The sequence below is a fragment of the Nyctereutes procyonoides genome, unplaced genomic scaffold (genome assembly GCF_905146905.1).
Source record: "Nyctereutes procyonoides isolate TBG_1078 unplaced genomic scaffold, NYPRO_anot_genome, whole genome shotgun sequence".
Lineage (NCBI taxonomy): Eukaryota > Metazoa > Chordata > Mammalia > Carnivora > Canidae > Nyctereutes > Nyctereutes procyonoides.
In genome coordinates, this window is record NW_026575042.1 from 9744168 (window position 1) to 9761996 (window position 17829).

At 43.8% G+C, this 17829-nt stretch overlaps 1 protein-coding gene across 3 annotated transcripts in view; it reads left to right on the forward strand.

Moving 5' to 3' along the window:
• The first annotated feature begins 5533 nt into the window (after positions 1-5533).
• Positions 5534-17829, forward strand: part of MYRIP (myosin VIIA and Rab interacting protein) — a 365531-nt gene continuing 353235 nt past the window's right edge. For 2 of the 3 annotated variants that reach the window (XM_055321756.1, XM_055321758.1), the window contains exon 1: positions 5871-6034. The gene's annotated coding sequence lies outside the window, so the exon portion shown is untranslated. Of the gene's footprint in view, positions 5687-5870; positions 6035-17829 lie in introns of those variants that run through there. The other variant, XM_055321757.1, reaches the window with a different exon arrangement.

Sequence of the window (17829 nt, forward strand, 5' to 3'; positions counted from 1 at the left end):
ATTGTCATCTTCTTCATCATCATCTTCTTTTCTTCCTCCTTCTCTTCCATCTTCTTCTCCTTTTCCCCCTCCTCCTTTTTTACTCTTTTCTTTTTAAAAATATTTTATTTAAGTTCAATTTGCCAACATATAGTATAACACTTATTGCTCATCTCATCAAGTACACTCCTTAGTGCCTGTCACCATTACCACATCTCCCCCATCCTCCTCCCCGTCTGCAAACCTTTGTTTCCCAGAGTTAGGAGTCTCTCATGGTTTGTCTTCCTCTCTAATTTTTTCCCACTCAGTTTTCCTCCTTTCCCTTATAGTCCTTTTCACTACTTATATTCCACATATGTTTTTTACTCCTTTTCCTCCTTCTCCTTTTCTTCTTCCTTCTCTTTCTCTTCATTCTTCTCTTTTCCCTTTCTATAGAGTAGAAACTTCTCTCACATTGTATCCCCATTTCTTACCCTTAGATTTCTATCTTCCAGGCATGGTCCCCTGGTACCATAAGCCTTTTGGCTCTGCCTTAAAGGTAGTGATGATCCTAGTGGAGGGGGGAATTACTAACAGCAGAAATATCCTCAGTGAACTGGTAGTATCATTGCAGCTGGCATCAAGATTCTTCACCTTTGGAAGGAATTTTAAAATACATAACAATTCAGGTCATTGATTTAAAAAATATCAATGTGAATATTCAGCATGCACAAAAACTTCTGAACATCTTTGAATTGTGAATCTTGGTGGATGAGAATCTTCATTCATATAATAAATATTTATCCAATACTTTCTTTGTGTTAGTCTCTGTCCAAGGTGCTTGGAGATATCAGGGAGCAAAACAAATCTCTGCCCTCATGCAGCTTGTATCCTGGTGAGGAAGACAAACAGTAAGTATTAGACAGAATAAGAAAGTTATGATTATGTTAAAGGGTGACAAATGCTGTGGAATAAAGAAAATGCAGAGCAAGGGAGGAAGGATCAGGCACTGAGGGAAAGGGGACAGATTCATCTGTATGCTTCTCTATGCGGAGGCCTGACTGCCATTTCAATGGCAACCTTATTGCTAACCCTTAGTGAATAAATCATATCTCGGGCTTTGAGGATTGTTATGAAGGGGATGCACACTTACACACAGGCACTGGCTAAGTTTCCGGGCATTACTGTTAATTTTATTAACTCTCAGCACACTGCAGGCTGAGTCAGCTGCTTTAGATGTCAGTTGGTTCAAGATTCAGAGAAGCATAGTATCTGATCTGGCTACAGAGGTTATTAGCCAAGTCTGGGTTTTATTGTAGGGACCTAATTTATAGTAAGAAAAATTGTAAGAGGATACAGTCACAAAGACTGTAAGTCAGTAATCATCTACTCATATAAAATAATATTTTTATCAGTATCTCTTAGCAGTGCCAGGATGTGTAATTGGATGCTGTAATCAGTGAATGACAAGATTCTATAATTACTTCTACACTGTCCTGTCCTTCTAAAATAGAATCAACTTTGCTAAAGAAAGCAATACAACCTTTTAGAAGCCATTATTTAGTAGGGAGCAAATAGTTGTATAGTAAAATATTAATTGTTCTAAAAGATACCTTGGAGAAAAGCACTATACTTACCATAAATAATGAATTATTTTCTGTGCATTTCTATTTCTAGTTCTGTTTAGTGCAATATGCTGTATTTCATCAATGTGAGATACATATAAGGTCACGTCTTTTTTTTTTTCCAATTAATTGCTGCTTCTGAGCAGAAAGTCCGGGATTTCCATTTTGAAGCCTCCGCTTCTCCCTGACTTATCCAAAACCATGAGCGTTCACTTAGTCCAGTGAATTCCATCCTGTTTCTTTGTATGGCAAGTAGACTGGTTGTGTGTCATGGTATTCTGCTCTCTTGCTATCTTGTGCTGGGTGGAGTTGTTGAGGACTGGTCCTGTGTGGCTTAGTTTGTAAAAGATTTTGTGAGAATGCAAGTTTTCATTTCTCCAGGACAAACGCCCAAGGTGAAATTGCTGGGTGGTGTGGTAGGTTCAATTTTAGCTTTAAAAGAAATAGCCACCCTGTTTTCGGAGTGGTTGCACCATTTACATTACCACCAGCAACGCGTAAGTGCCATAGTTTCTCTGTCTCCTCACCAGGATTTGGTGTTGTCACAATTTTTTAAAAATCTTAACCCACTCTGATAGTATGCAGTGATATCTCATGATAGTTTTAATTTACATTTCCCTTGGCTAATGATGTTGAGCATCTCTTCATGTGCTTATTTGCCAGGTGTATATACTTTTTGGTTAAATATCTCTTCATATCATCTGCCCATTTTCTAATTGGGCCATTTGGGAGTTTTTACTATTGAATGTCAAGAGCTCTTTATATATTCCAATATAAGTCCTTTGTCACATATGTTATTTGAAGATATTTTTTCCCAGTGTACCATTGTATTTTCATCCTCTTAATGGGGTCTTTACAGAACAAATGAATTTTAAAAAATCTTTCTTGATGAGGTCCAATTTAACAATTTTTTTCCTACCCTCTTACTCTTCATTCAACATATAATGATTGGATGTCTACAATTTATCAAGATCCCATTTGAGGTGCCCATTCGGAATAAAAGATGTGACATGATTCCAACTTCAAGGCATTTCCAGTCTAATTGGGGGGATTAGAGATACACCCAAATAACTGTATTACATAACAAATGCTAAATTGAAATGGAAGAGATAGAGATACATTTTTTTTTGAAAAATCAGGTATCATATTTTGGCTGATAGGGAAGTAGTGGGTGAAGGTTTCATCACTTCTATTCCAGCACATGCCACAAAATGTTTTAGAAACTTCCTTAATAAACTCATTTTTTGCCAGATTAAAATGATCATGTTTAGATTGCTAACATATTAAGTCTTATGTATCAAGCAATTTCACGTACATTGTATCAAATAATAACAATCTTGCAGGGCAGTGGAGAGGATTACACCATATTTTATATTTAGGGAATCTAGGATTCAGCAAAGTTAAGTAACTTGTCCAAGGTCACAAAGACAGGAAGCAGTAAGGTCATATTGGCACCCCAGTCTTGTGATTACTGCTCTTTTAATTCTACCCAGAATCCTCCTGAGACATGTCCTTTTCTGCCAGGATAAACTCATCAATCTTCTGGCTATGATATGGATTGTCTGATTCATGCTTTAAAAGAAGATGAGATACATATCCTTGGATCACAAAAGTCAATGAGCTCTTCTTGATAAAGGAAGAATCCATTAAAACTTTTGCAGTGGTCGGGATCATGCAGATAAGGGAAAAACAAATACTGCCTGTGAGTCATGAGAAGCAAAAGAAGGGATGGATATTCAGTAAAATTATTATCTTGAATGATAGCTCAGGATGGAATAATCAAGGGGGTATAGCAGTTTAGGTCATCTTACGAGCTCATTGTTACCCAACTCAACTTCAAATGCCAAACCTTTCATGGGGAATGTTAAAAAAAAAAAAAGTCAGTAATAGCTCGGGTGAAGAATGGAAATTGTGCCTGTTTCTGACGTACAAGATGACAAATAGGGAACTGGGGCTCTTGTTCATAATGTCTCTGGATTTCCATCTGTATGTTCTCCCTGTCTTGTTTGTAAGCTTACTCAAATCACTGAACTCTTCTGCATGTAATTTGTTTTTCTTTTGAAGTGTTTATGAGTTATGCAAGATGTTAGTATCTTGACTCTGAAAGACTCTGGAAAGAGGTGAATTTATGTATTAGGCCAGTTTTGCAAACACCAGTATGATATCAAATAATCTTTGAACCCAGTCCCCATTCTTGTCCTGAGGCAGCCACTACTGGGTCCCATGTGGAGAGTAATCTCTTCACATTCTATATTCAACCCTTTATTCTGCTGGCCTGTGCCTGAAGTTAGACCTATTATTTTGTATAACCAAAGGTAAAAATAAGAACATTTGGTCGATTAGATTTTCTCTAGGGTAAGCAGGAACATGACAGCAATGTTTCCTCCAGGGAGAGGAATTGAGAGGCCCGGAGCAAGGGTGGGAGGGGTCTTCTCAGCTGTGTACCCCGCTGCACTTTTTGAATTTCATAGCATGCCAATGCTAACCAAGCACAGGTAAATAAAACTAACGTTAAATGTAAACAAAATAGGAACAAAACACAAACTTTCTTCCTCTCTAGCCAGTTTGTGGATAATAAAATCCTTTTAAGAGAGGACACTAGATCTATAGAGACTTCAACTCTTTTACCTTCCAAGTTCCCTTCTTAAAGGTTCTTGTTTATGGTTTTTTTTTTTGTTTTTTTGTTTTTTTGTTTTTTTTTTTTCCTGCTGCGCACGGAGCAGCAAAGGAGCCATCCATTTCTACTGAGCAAATTTATACGGAGGGAACATTCTTAATTCACGTCCTGCGGGAGGACTCGTGGGGTTTTAGGAATCACCAGTGTAGCTCCACAAACGCGTTATTTTGCTGGGGTGACTTCCACGCTGCCGCTGGACCTGACAACGTGTCTTCACAGCCCAGCGGCCGGGCTGAGGCAGCCTGTCTTGGGGAGATCCCGGGCCCTGCGCCTAGTGGACGCGAACGCGCGGGGAAGCCCTGGCCTGGAGAGGAACCTTGCGACTCCCAGGCGTGCGTCCAGGACCTGGACCCCCCGGCAGGCGCCCGAGTGTGTCCCTCGCTTGCGGCAGCCCGGCGGCGTCCTCCGGGCAGGCGGCGCGGCCGCGGTGGGGCTCCGGGGGCTGGCGCGCGGCAGCCGGGGACGGACCCCGAGCCCCGCGCGAGCCACGCACGGTCCGCTGCAGACTCACAGGTGAAAGCGGCCCAGGTCAGGGCGTGGGCCACCACGCCGGCCTTAGGTGCCCAGGGCCTGCGCGGTGGGGAGGGGCTGTCTTCGGAGAAGCCGGCTCGGGGAGGCTCGCGAGCCGGGGCGCCCACCCTCGGGACGGTGAGCGGCCGCGCTGGGAGAGCCGGGCCGGCCCCGGACTCCGAGACGAGTCACTCCGCGGCCACCGGGTCCGGCCGCCGGGGCGCAGGGACGGGCGACAGGAAACACCGGAGCGACGCGAGGTCTGCGGCCCCAGCGCGGCACTGCGCGGCCGGGGAGAGCCGGGGAGAGCCGGGAAGAGCCGGGAAGAGCCGGGAAGGGGCGCGGGTCCCCGCCCGGGCGCGCGCAGCCCCGGCCCCGGCGCCGCCTGCCCCCGAGGCGCCCCGCCCTGCCCCTCCCCTCCCGGCGCGTGCGGCCCGCGCGCCCCGGGAGCCTGCGGACAGCCGGCCGGCCCGCACCCCCCCGCCCCGGGCGTCCTGATTGGCCAGCGGCCCGGCCCGCAGGTGGCGGCGGCGGCGGCGGCGGCGGCCGGGCTGGCCCAGGCTGCCCCCGGCTCCTGCGGCGCGGGCGCCTCCCTCGTCGCCGCTGCCAGCGCCGCGCTCGCGCCTCCCGCCTCCCGCCCGCTCCCGGGCTCCCGCCTCCCGCCTCCCGCCTCCCGCCCGCTCCCGGGCTCCCGCCTCCCGCCTCCCGCCCGCTCCCGGGCTCCCGCCTCCCGCCTCCCGCCCGCTCCCCGGCTCCCGCTGCGGCTGCGGTTCTGGCAGCCGAGGCCCCGCGGCGCTGCAGCTCAGATCCGGCGCGGACCGACCCGCGCCCTGCCTCGCCGCCCGCGCTCCCTCGTCCACGCGCGGCCGCCCTCGGTGACCCCGGCCTCGGGCCTGCTCCAGCCCGGCCACTCCGCGTGGGTACCGCCCCCGCCCCCGCCCCTCCGGCCGCCTTGCGCCGCTCTCCCGCTGGCGTTGCCGCAACTTCGGGGGCGGGTGGGTGAGCGCGGGTCCTGCGCCGGGGCCCCGCGCGGCCGCCGGCTCTGCGGAGGGGCTTGGGCGGGGGGCGCGGGGGCGCGGGGGCGCCGAACTTGCCGAAGAATCGTCGCAGACTCAGGCCCGCGCGTCCCTCCCTCGGCGGGGCCGGAGCGGGTCCCTGCGTGGCGCTCGGTTTGCAGCCCCCACGGGCCGCGAGGCTGCCGGGCTGCGGTCCTCCGCGCACCTACTACGCCGCGGGCGCCGCCGCGGGGCGCCGAAGCCTTCGGGTAAGCGCCCGGAGCAGCCCAGCGCCGCCGACTTGCCTCCCCGACTCTTGCTTTCTGTGAAATGGGGCTATTCAGGGACTCGCTCAAGGTCGCGGCCGGCGCGCGGAGTAAGAGCCCTAGCGGACTGCAGGGGGGGGGGGGGGGGCGGGCTCCTGCGGGTGGATGTCACTTCAGCTTCGTCCCGGTCTCCTTTTCATAGTTCCTTCCCCTCCGCCGCATTTGGAGAGGTCGGGAGCCGATCCCAAGGGACCCTACAGAGGCATGGGGGCATCCGGGGGGACCTCTGGAGTGAGCGTGGAGCCAGGCGCTTCCGTGGCGGGAACCCCTGGACCTGCAGCGTTTGTAGCATCGCCTCCCCCACCCACCCCCATTCCCAGGCACTTAATTTGCTAATGTCTTAGCAAGGTAAGGGAACTTGCTAGGTGCTTGCTCTTGGATCCATCCTGCTCCGTTTCCTTCTCCCCAGTAAGCCCTGTCCCCGAGGATAAGTATGGGAGAGACTAACTGTGCACACCAGTCTGGGCCCAAGGACTTTGTAAGAGAAGCAGGTACGCTCTGCTGTTGGCTTAGCCAACCTTGGCTCTCATCGACCCTAAGAAAATGCCTGGAGTCTGGCTTCGTTCCTGGCCGCCCTACTCCAGGCCGTGTGATCTGGGTCTGTTGCACTTTCGATGGGGAGGGTGGAGCCCAGTCCCAGAATGTGCAGCTGTTGACGGATGTGAGTAGTTTACTCCAGCTCCTTTGAGGCAGCTTCTGTGGTGCTGTGGGTGGTTCTCCAGCTTTGGGCTGTGGAGAGAGTCACCCCTCCTCTTTGACATTGTTACCCTGTTCCTCCCAACTCAGGCTACCTCGCCCTAACTCAGGCTGATCAGATGGCTACTCAGATAGTTTTATGATGTCTGACAGATTTCTTTGAACCTCAACTTTTTTTTTTTTTAAGTAATGTCTATGCCCAAGGTAGGACTTGAACTCAAGAGGCCAAGATCAAGGGTCACATGCTCTACCGAACTGAGCCATCCAGGCGCCCCTGAGCCTCAATCTTTTAATCAATAAAGCAGAATAATCCCTGCCTTTTAGTCTTCCCAAGGCAGTTAGGGTTCATGGGACATGGTAGAGGTGAAAATAGAAGGAAGATGGTTCCAGATGGTCTGAGCTGGGGCTAGAAGTGGAGGGGATTTAAAGGATTTTTTTACAGCAGTCTCTGGGACCCTATTACAGATCTAAAAATCTTTCCAGAGAAATTTAGTTTGGTAAGACTTTGAAAATACAACTTTTCATATTCCAGTTGATGTCCCTTACCTGCCCATGGGTAGCTGCATCTCTTCCAATGATCCCCTGCCCCATCTGTGGTGTCTGGGCCAGAAGCTGGCTGTCTCTGTGGGGGGGGGGGGTGAGGGGCTGTCTGTGGCGGTGGTGAGCCACCGTGTATGTGTGTGTGTGTGTGTGTGTGTGGGCACTGTCTTTGTGGAGCTGAAGTGTGTCTCTGTAGAGATGTGTGTATCTCTTTGTGGCCAAGGTTTCCTGTGGGGGGGGGGGCAGGTAATTGCCTGTTCATTTTCGGAAAAGTGAAGTAATAGCCAGGCTCAGCAATGTAAACTAACAGTGATTTAGATTGTGTCCTTTCTCCTTCCTCCCTGCCCAGAGGGGCAGAAGGAGAGCTCATCTGTGGTCTTGGCCTTCTGAGAAACCAATTGATGCAGACTGAAATACCTCGGGGAGGAATGAGCATCCTCCGTTCTTGGTTCATACTGTGTCTGCATAGCCTTTTGTCCCACAGGCAAGTTAAAGAGGGACGACTGGTTAGAACTTGGTGAATTTGTTTTAATATCATATTAAGCTATGGCATAATCACAGAAGAGGGGACAGATCTGAAATGTACACTCTGGATTTTCACAAACTGAACACACCTGTGTAACCAGTGCCCAGATTAAGATCTAGAATGTTACCAGGTTCCCTACTGTCCCCCAAGGGTAACCAACACCCTGCTTAGTTTTGTCAGGCAAGTTTTGTCTTTATTCCTATTATTATTTATTTCACCAGTTTTGTTTCAAAGCTAAGATGAAACTGCTTGATGATTTTCTACCTCTTTTTTTTTAATGTATGCAAACCAAAGGTAGTTATATGTAAGCCAGTCCAGAAATCTAGAAGGGAGAATTTGGTCTTAAGACCTGGGTGGAATCTAAACTGGTTGTCTCCTCCCCATCTCCTCAGGATGTTCTTGGGCAGTGAAACAAGCCAGACCCCAGACGCAATAGGGCTGATACTGATAAATTGAAGCCAGTTTATCCATAAAGTGTATTTGAAAAATGCAAATCTGAAATAGTGTCGTGATAAAATGTAAATCAAAAAATATGAATGATTTATCATTTGAAACATAAAAATGGGAATATTTTGAATCTCTCAAAATTAAAAATTGGTAGAGGGTGCCAGAATGTCAAGGCCGAATGAGTTATAAACTCTTTGTGCTGTTGCCACAAGGTGGCGCCACCTTGGCTAGACACCCGCAGTACCTGGCATTCTTTCCCAAGCCCCCAGGAAGGACTCCCAGGAATAAAATCCAACAGCTCGGTATCTCCAGAGATGATTTTCAAACACTGTGGTTTTTCCAGTGTTTGGCAGGCAGGCCTTCCCTCTCGTGCCTGCTGCACTAAGTCCATGGATGGAACCCTGTCCCAGCTTTTCAGGAGGGGGGTTTGTGGGTTAGAGGCTCTTGTATGTTGGAGAAGGGGGAGGCTGAGACACTCTCTTCGGTGTGGTATGTCCTTGGAATTTTAAAGAGGGTCGACTGAGAAGCTAGGTCAGGTGTGTTGTGGTTATCTTTGTCTCATTTCACCCCAGAATTTCCCCAAAGGTGTGAGAGAAGGAGTTCTCTTCCTGAGGCAGGCAGAGCACTATGGTGGTGAACTCGGAAAAATAAATAGGCAAACTGCTGCCCTACGAAAGGCCCCTGTGTTCCACAGGATGGGGGCCAAGTCTCCAGGGGACACCACAGGGTGTGGGCTCTTACATCCAGCTGTGGAGAGGATAAGCAAAACCATCTAGTGCCTTTTCTTTTTACCATCAATGTGACCGAGATGCTGCTTAGAAGATTATATTCACGCAAGTGGCTCCAGCCTGCGGTTGCTAAGAGTGTTTGAGTATTTGCCGTGTGCTGGACACTGTGCGTATGTATATATGTGTGAGTATATATATATATATATATATATATATATATAGTCAATCTTCACAATAGGAGGAAGGTGGCTATCTCATTTTCTAGATGAAGGAACTGGGCCTCGAAGCACTCTTCCTGAATTTGCATGTTATGTGAGCCAGAGCAAAGACAGAACCAAGTCTCTCAGATGACTGCCCTTGCTGAGTTGTGCCCTTCTGCAGGGTCAGAGTAGCCTTGCACAATTCTTCTGTCTTCTCTGGCACCGGGTATAGCACCTTACATGTAGTAGCTACCTAAGGTTAAGTATGGGATTGCCATTAAGTAGAAACTTGTCTGATGAGCAAGAGGGAAATCCAGACAGCGAAGGATGAGAATTTGGGGTTGAGTCCGTGCAACCTGCAACATTGGGACGGTGTGTGCCCATCAGAATGTGTAGTCCTACTTTATGTTTAAAAGTTTATGTAAATGGAGATCTGTTATTTGTTTTTGTAATTTGCTTTTTTCACACAGAACTGTTTTTTTTTTTTTTAAACGTATGTTGATAACATTTGTTGATAGTTGTAAGTTTAGTTGATACATTTCAACATAGCATTTCCTTGTTTGGTATACCAGAGTTTAAATATTGCTCACTGATGGACAAAAAGATGTTTTTCCCTTTTGCTATTATGAAAAATATTGCATGTCCTTGATAATATTGCTTATCCTTGATTAGGTTTATGTGTGTCTTGGATTTATATTCCCAAAAGTTGAATGACTGAGTAGGATAATATGCCCGCATCAACATCTATGTGTTACTAGGTTTTGCTAATTGCTCTCTGTAGTGGTTGGGTCACTTTATACTCCCACCAGCATTGTTTTGGAGTTCCTTGTATCTGCTATCCGCGACTGTGCCATCAGATGTTTTAACTTTGGTTCATCTAAAAAAAAAAAAAAAAAACAAAAACAAACAAACCTTTGGTTCATGTAATCTGCATGAAATGTGTTTCAGTGCTCCTTTACTTTGCATTTCCTGCAGAGGTTTTTTGTTTGTTTGCTTCTTAAAGATTTTATTTTTAAGCAGTCTCTATACTCAGCATGGGGCTTGAGCTCACAACCCTGAGGTCAAGAGTCTATCGACTAAGCCAGCCAGGCACCTCTCCCATAGAGACTGTTAAAAAATATATTTTGGTTTTCCAAGTTTCTTTTCTGTACCTTGCTATTATTCTTTACTAGATAAAACTTTTTAAAAAGGTTTTATTTATTTATTCATGAAAGACACAGAGAGAGGCAGAGACATAGGCACAGGGATAGGCTGGCTCCCTGCAGGGAGCCTGATGCAAGACTCCATCCCAGGACCGCCAGGATAACACCCTGAGCCACAGGCAGATGCTCAACTGCTGAGCCACCCAGGTGCCCCTAGATAAAACTTTCAAATCTTTAAACACATCTGAAATTTATATTTCTGTGTTGTGTGAGGCCAGGATCTAATTGTTTTCCATACTGAAAACCACTTCTCCCATTGTCATTTAATAAATAGTTACCTATTTTCTCACTTATTTTGTTGCCATCTCTGTCCTACCAGCTTCTGTTATATTTTTGGGTCTATTTCCGAACTCTGTTCTGTTCATCTCTTTGTGATTTCTGAGCTAATACCATTTCATTGAATTATTAAACCTTTATAATAAATGTTTTCTTCTTAGCCTTCTTCTTCAAAATTGTCTTGTTGACCCCTTAGACTTCAACATGAATTTTAGGATCTTTCCTAAATACCCCTTTTCATGAAAAATACTATTATCAAAATTTGGTAAGATATCAAATAAAACTTATTTCATTGTTTCTTTTTCTTCAAATGTAATGCTAATCAAAACTTTTAACTTCCCATTTTTTACTGTGAAAGTTTGATCTCCATTTTAAGTGGATTTACTATAAGTGACTCATCTCTGGTCCAAGATACCTTGAATAATAAGGAGCATTTGCATATGATTTTTAAAACACATAAGATCATTTTTAAACTCAACAACATATGAGTAATGTTAAAGTCAGTGATTATTCTTCTGGGGCATTGTTTTTATCCTCCTAATAACTCATTTCATTTAGATACCATAGTTTATTCAACAAAATTATTCTTTAAAACATTGAGCACTTAACACTTTTTATTATAACTTCATCCATCTACACATTTTTGTTTCCTTAGGATGAAGTACTCTGTTGAAAGTTGTTTACTTTTCCTTAAATTTTTGATACATGTTGCCAAATAACCCTCCAGGAAAGTTTATAAATTTATTTTGCTATTAGTCATGTATGAGTGCACCAGATCCTCATGCCTTGCCAGCGATAAATACAATTATTCATCATCATTTCCAGTTTAACGGACACAGGGAAAAACCAGGCTCTTGTTTTTTTATTTTGCTTTTTTCTAGCAAGACAGAACATATCTTCATGTTTTTTGGTTCTTTATAGCAGACTCCACTATAGAATTTTCCATGAAGATTGTTTCTCTTTTACTTACTTTCTCTTTTTTATTTTTTTTTAAAGATTTTATTTATTTGAGAGAGGGGGAGAGAGAGAGAGAGAGAGAGCATGAGAGTGAGTGAGCAGGGGTAGGGCAGAGGGAGAGGAGCAGTAGACTCCCAGCTGAACAGGGAGTCCGATGCTGGGCTCAATCCCAGGATGCTGGGATCATGACCTGACCTGATGGCAGACGCCTAACTGACTGAGCCACCCAGGTGCCTCTCTTTTACTTTCTGTAAAAGAAACTTGTATTATCACTTGGTGTTTATGAGAGAGCAGATTGTTTTGTACAAATCATGTTCATATTCTAATGCTAAATATCATTTCATCATATGAAAATACCATATTGAAAAAAATCTGTTCCTCCATGATGAATTTTAGATTATTTTTGTATTTTTTGATTATTACACATATGCATGCAGTAAACGCCTTTGAAATGTATTTACACACATGCAAAAAAAAATCTTGAGGATATATGCCCAGAAGTGGGATTGCATGATCATATTTTATGCACACATACAGCTTGACCACCTGGTGCCAAATTATTCCCCAAAGTGGCCATGGTCCTTTAAACTTCTGTGGCAATGCATACCAATAGTATCTGTCACAGTAAGGAAACAATAATATTAGAGAATGAAGAACAAAAGTGCTAAAGGAAAAAGTGAATCTGTATGTATGTTTGCGTGTATATAAATATCCCAAAGTTTGTTTAGAAAATTCAGAGGTTTTTAACCATTTCATTTTGAAACTGACATCATTAGAAACGATTATATGTAAGCATAAATCATGAACATCATATAAATACTTCCTTAGCTTAGGAGAGTTGGTAAGAGTTTAAGTAAAAGGTAATTTGTTTAGTAGTGCTTTTTAGGGTAGCCCGCAAAAGGAAATGGGACCAGTGCTGGGCCTCTCCACCTCAGATTGTGGGTTCCACCATTGGACAGTTAGTTGTTCCTTTTCATCACCTTGTCTTGTAAAATTTAGAAGACCGGGAGAATAACTCTAGAATAATATTATGCCATTAATACCCTAGTGCCAAAGAGTTTATGCGATCAGTTGCTAGTGATAGTGAGACTAGAACAACATGAAACCACTAGCAGGTTAGTGAGGGAAAAGGCTGAATGATGAACTTGGTTGGGGACAGGCTGGAAACTTTACTGAGAGAAACGTGTCCCACTTCAAGTGTTCTCGGAGAATCAAGTCTGCATTTGTGTAAGCATAAAAAGAGCTTTATGAAATTGCTGAAATGCTAAGACTGTTTTTGGTTTGGTATTCAGCCATGTGTTATATTCCCCCATTACCTTCTGTAAGTAATTATGAGTTAAATTTTTTGTATATATTTATATATCATCAGCTGGGGAAAGAAAAACACTTGAAGAAAGTTCTTTTGTGGCTGTGATTTACAGCATAATGCTACAGATATGACAGACACGCAGTCTGCAGCTGGGATGTACAAATCTGTTCTGTGGGCTGACAATTTAATCTCACTGGGCAGACACTTGAGAAAAGACTGCAAGACATGCAAGGAAGGGCGGATACCTGGCAGACAGAGGAGCCCGTGGCCCCAGGATCTGATGTAGCTATTTGCCAAGGTCCCCAAATAATCTTTTGATACCGACTTGTGGCTCAGTTAATTATGTCATCCTATATGATTCTTTCTTTTTGGTATGAAATGTAACTATGTCAAGGCATGCAGGGTCATTTTCTAGGCTTGGAAGCCTAGATATCTACAGTGTAGGAAGTGATAGCTACATTGCAGGAAAGGAGAAGAACCTTTCTCTTTACACTATTTTCTCTGAAGATTCCTGAGTCTGGAGAAACAGTGCTGCTAGCCCCAGACCCCTTCCTAACCTCCACTTGAGGACCATTGTCTCAAGCATCATTTATTTTATCTGTGTAGCTCCAGACCCAGAAGATGTGGCAGGTGCTGTTTTATGTTTGTGTTATATAAATGTGGTTTGGCTGTTTTGCTTTTTTTTTTTTTTTTTTTGCAAAGCAATTTATTGATCATTAGGGACTTTGATTTACTAGAATGACATGTAACCAGAGTATTCAAGATTACTGTCTTTCCTTTATGGCTAATTAGAAGAAAAATAATAAAAATACTGCTTTAATTGAATCCCTGTTTAGTCTTTTAGAAATCTGCCAGTTGGTTTTTCAGCTTCGCAGTCCAGTGAATGTCAGGTGCCTCTCCTAGGACTGCAGATCTTGCAGCCTGGTGCCTGCATGCTCTGGAGACCCTGGAGGTGTCCCTTTGTGCTTCTAGTTCTGAATCTGTTTTCCCACAGCTTCCAGGTACCTTGTGGCTTCCCTTCCCACTGGCTCAGTGCTACACCCACTTTCTGCCTCAGTTTCCTACCCATCAGACTGCTACTGGTAGGGGATGGCAAAAGAATGCTGTTATTTTCTCCCTTCTCTTTTCTTTAAATGATCTAAAAACAATGAAGAAAATAAAAATTGAAACAAACCACTGCTATTTTTGGCAAATTGGGGAGATGGTTAAAATTGTTTTCCCCAAAAGGAAGGGCTACCTGAAGTGGGATGGAGTGGGAATGCAGTGGAGGCATGGAGATGTGCTGTGGGTGTTCAGTCAAGATCACATCTCAGGAGGGCAAGAACTCTTGGTTGGGCACAAAACCTAAGTTCCTTTTAGTTCACAGTGGGGTAAGAAAGCCTATAGAGGCGGCCACCACTTCCTACCGCCCCAGATGAGTGCCATCTCTCTTTTTCTCCTGATCTGTCTCACCAGAGGTACAGATTCTTTTCAGACTTTCTAGAGAACCAATATTTGGCTTTCATTTCTTTCTTGTAACATTATTTTTTATTTTATTAAACTTTGTTCTCATCCTTATTATTTCCTTTCTTCTTTCTTTGACTTCATTCTTTTTCTAATCTCTTAAATTTCCAAGATTAATTCATTAGCTTCCAGCCTTTCTTCTTACTCAGATATGCATTTGGCCCAAGAGATTTGCCTCAAGTATTACTTTAGCAATATTTGTATCCCACAGTTTTGATTTGTAGTGTTTTTATTGTTCACATTAAGTTTTAACATTTTCATTGATTTCTTCTTTGACTTATAAGTTCTTTATATGCTTTTGTTTTATTTTTTAAATTTCCATAACTTTTTAGGCATTATTTTTTTCTATTTTAATACATAGTGAGTAAAGAGTGTGGTCTACATGATTCCATTTCTTTGAAATTTGTTGGGATTTGTTTTATGGCCTGGTACATAGTCAGTTTTTACAAATTTCCATGACTTCTTGAAAAGAGAAAAAAAACCAAAGTAAATGGTTGCAGTGATCAATATATGTTCATTAGCTTAAGCTAATTAATTGTGATATACAGATCTTTCATCTTAATTCTTTACTCTTTTTTTTTTTTTTTTTTTGCAGCTTAGGTAATCAGTTATTGAGGGAGCACTTCAATTATACAGGTGGAAGATTCTTCTAATATCTGGGCCTCTCAGTTCCTTGACATGCTTTGTTCCAATTTTCTGTCTTTCACCCACCCTGCCACTGACTTCCATAGTCATAGATGGACGTTCTCATTCCTTATAATGGCCAGTGCTTCATCATCTGTTGCATGCATCATGTGTTTAGAGAACCAACTTCCATCTCCAGCTCTTTCCGTCTCTTGCTCCAATTCTAACAGTCCCTTAGTCTCCTGACTTTTGCTGCATGACCCCAAACCCTTGAGGTTTTCTCCTTCTGCCTTTTCCAGCCTATATTTCATGTGGTACGGTATAATCAATCCTTGGAGTACACCCTCAGTTTACGTACCCATCCCAGATAGCATCCTTCTCACTCAGCAGAAGCACAGAGTGGTTCAGTCCCCATCTTTGTGTCCTCCTGCCTCCTGCTGCTGAATGTGGCCAAAGGAAAACTCACAAGCAGTTGACTGGTCTCACATGGCCATGAACATTGGGTGGATCTGTGGTGCTGCCTGATACTTCCCTGGGACTGGCCCTCTCCCGTTCTCTTCATTGATTATCTCACATTCCCCCCATCGTGACCTTCTGTCTATCCTCATTCTTAACAGTGTCCCTGCTGGAGAAAGCTAGGGCTATCCAGGCCAGGAGCTCCCACTGGATAGCAAATGGACTTGCTCTGCCATTTGCCCATATGCCTTCATCTGTAGCCACATAATCTTCCTTGTTTTCTGGCACTAACCATGAAATATCTGTGCTCAGATTTAAAGTTAGACCCTCTCTCCTCTGGCCCTGCAGCCCAACTACCTTAAATAATCAAGGATATCACTCCAGTGATTCTCCCTCTGTATTACCAGTTTTCTCATCCCTATCAGGTAATTTTTATTGGCTTACAAACATGTTATTCTCCTTTCTTAGAAAACAGTCCCTCTGTAACTTACTTCCACCTCTAGCTATAGCTCCAGTTCTTAGCTTTTCTATATATAAAACCTGCTAACGGGAGTTATCTGGACTCACTCTGCAAATTCTCTCCTCCCATTCTCTGTTAACCACACCCTTGCGGATTGCCAGCTCAGTTCATCAACTTCACCAGCAACTGCCCAATGACTAATGATCCCACTTTACCGAACACAAGGGCTGTTCTCATCCTCATCCTTCTTGCTCCATTAGAACCATTTGACTCAGCCAATCAGCCCCTCTTCCTTGATATACTTTCTTTCCTACGTCTGGTGGATATACTCGTCAATTCCTTCTATACCCTTGATAGTTCTTTATTCTCTTTCAAGTGCTTCTTTGTCTTTTGCTTGACCTCTGAATGTTGGCGTGCTCCATGGCTGAGTCTTTGATCCCCTTTGCCTTTGGTCTTGTTTCATGGTTTTAAATACCATCTGTGTCAGTGATCTCAAACCTTTACCTCGAGACTGGACCTCTCTCTCAAATTCCTTGAATATCCTACTTGACATCTCTTTCTGGATGTGCAGTAATCATACCCAAATAAAGTCTCTCCAAACCCATTCTACCTTAATTTTTCTCATTTAGTTGCTTAGGTCCCAAGCAATATAATCAATCTAAAGTTATTAATGCCTTGTGTGTGTTTTTTTTAAAGATCTTATTTGTTTATTAATGAGGGACACAGAAAGAGAGAGAGAGAGAGAGAGAGAGAGAGAGAGAGAGAGAGAGAGAGAGAGGCAGAGGCAGAGACACAGGCAGAGGGAGAAGCAGGCTCCATGCAGGGAGCCCGACATGGGACTCGATCCCAGGTCTCCAGGATCACACCCTGGACCGAAGGTTGCACTAAACAGCCGAGCTACCTGGGCTGCCCAATGCCTTTTTTTTTTTTTTTTTTTTTTACCATTTTTTTTCCATACTACTCTTTGAAATCTGGTGTGTATTTTTCAATCATGGCAAATCTTATTTTTGATGCTTAATTTTCACCAGAATTACTTGATTCATATTTAGATTTAATGAAACATACAGTTAAAGTCTATCCACAAACCAAAATTGTTCTAAATTTTGAAAAATGTTTTCCTGTAGCTGAATTGAATATCATTTAACAGGAAAAGTTAGACTTATTTTGCATAGCATCTAGGCCTCTTTTGGTTAGAAGGCAGCTGTATTCTTCTTTTATTATCTATCCAATAGGATATGATCTAGGGTCAAATCTCTTTATAATGCTATGGTTTATATATTTTTGAATATAACCACAGTTTGCAAGGCCTAGCCAAGCATAATATTTTATTGTCAATAGTTTCAGTGTCTCCTTCCTGAATAGGGGTGAGACCTGGGTTATAACCCAGGACATAGATATCTGTAGCTACCTGGCATTAATTTTCTTCAAGAGACTTCTTCTCCAGGTTCATGGAAAAACTCTGCAAATAATTACCTTTCCAGTGGAAAAGGATGTCTTGTGGTGTTTCCTTTTCTTCCATTAGGAAACATATAAGAAATTCACTTAATTGCCAGATAGAGATACAGAGGTTAAGATCTTGTGTTTTTGCCCTTTTGGACTCATTATTCTGAAATGGTCTTAGAAATAAGCTTTCAGGACTTGGTAGGATAGGCGTTCAGTACTCAGTGTTTACATCAGATAAATCTGATAAAATAAAAAAAAAAATTGGAGGAAACGCCATCCCTCTCCTCTGCAGCATGGCCAGTTTGGGGCATAAAGCACTCATTTCTCAGGAAGGAACTTCCTGAAAATCTAGTCAGCAGCAAAAATGTTTT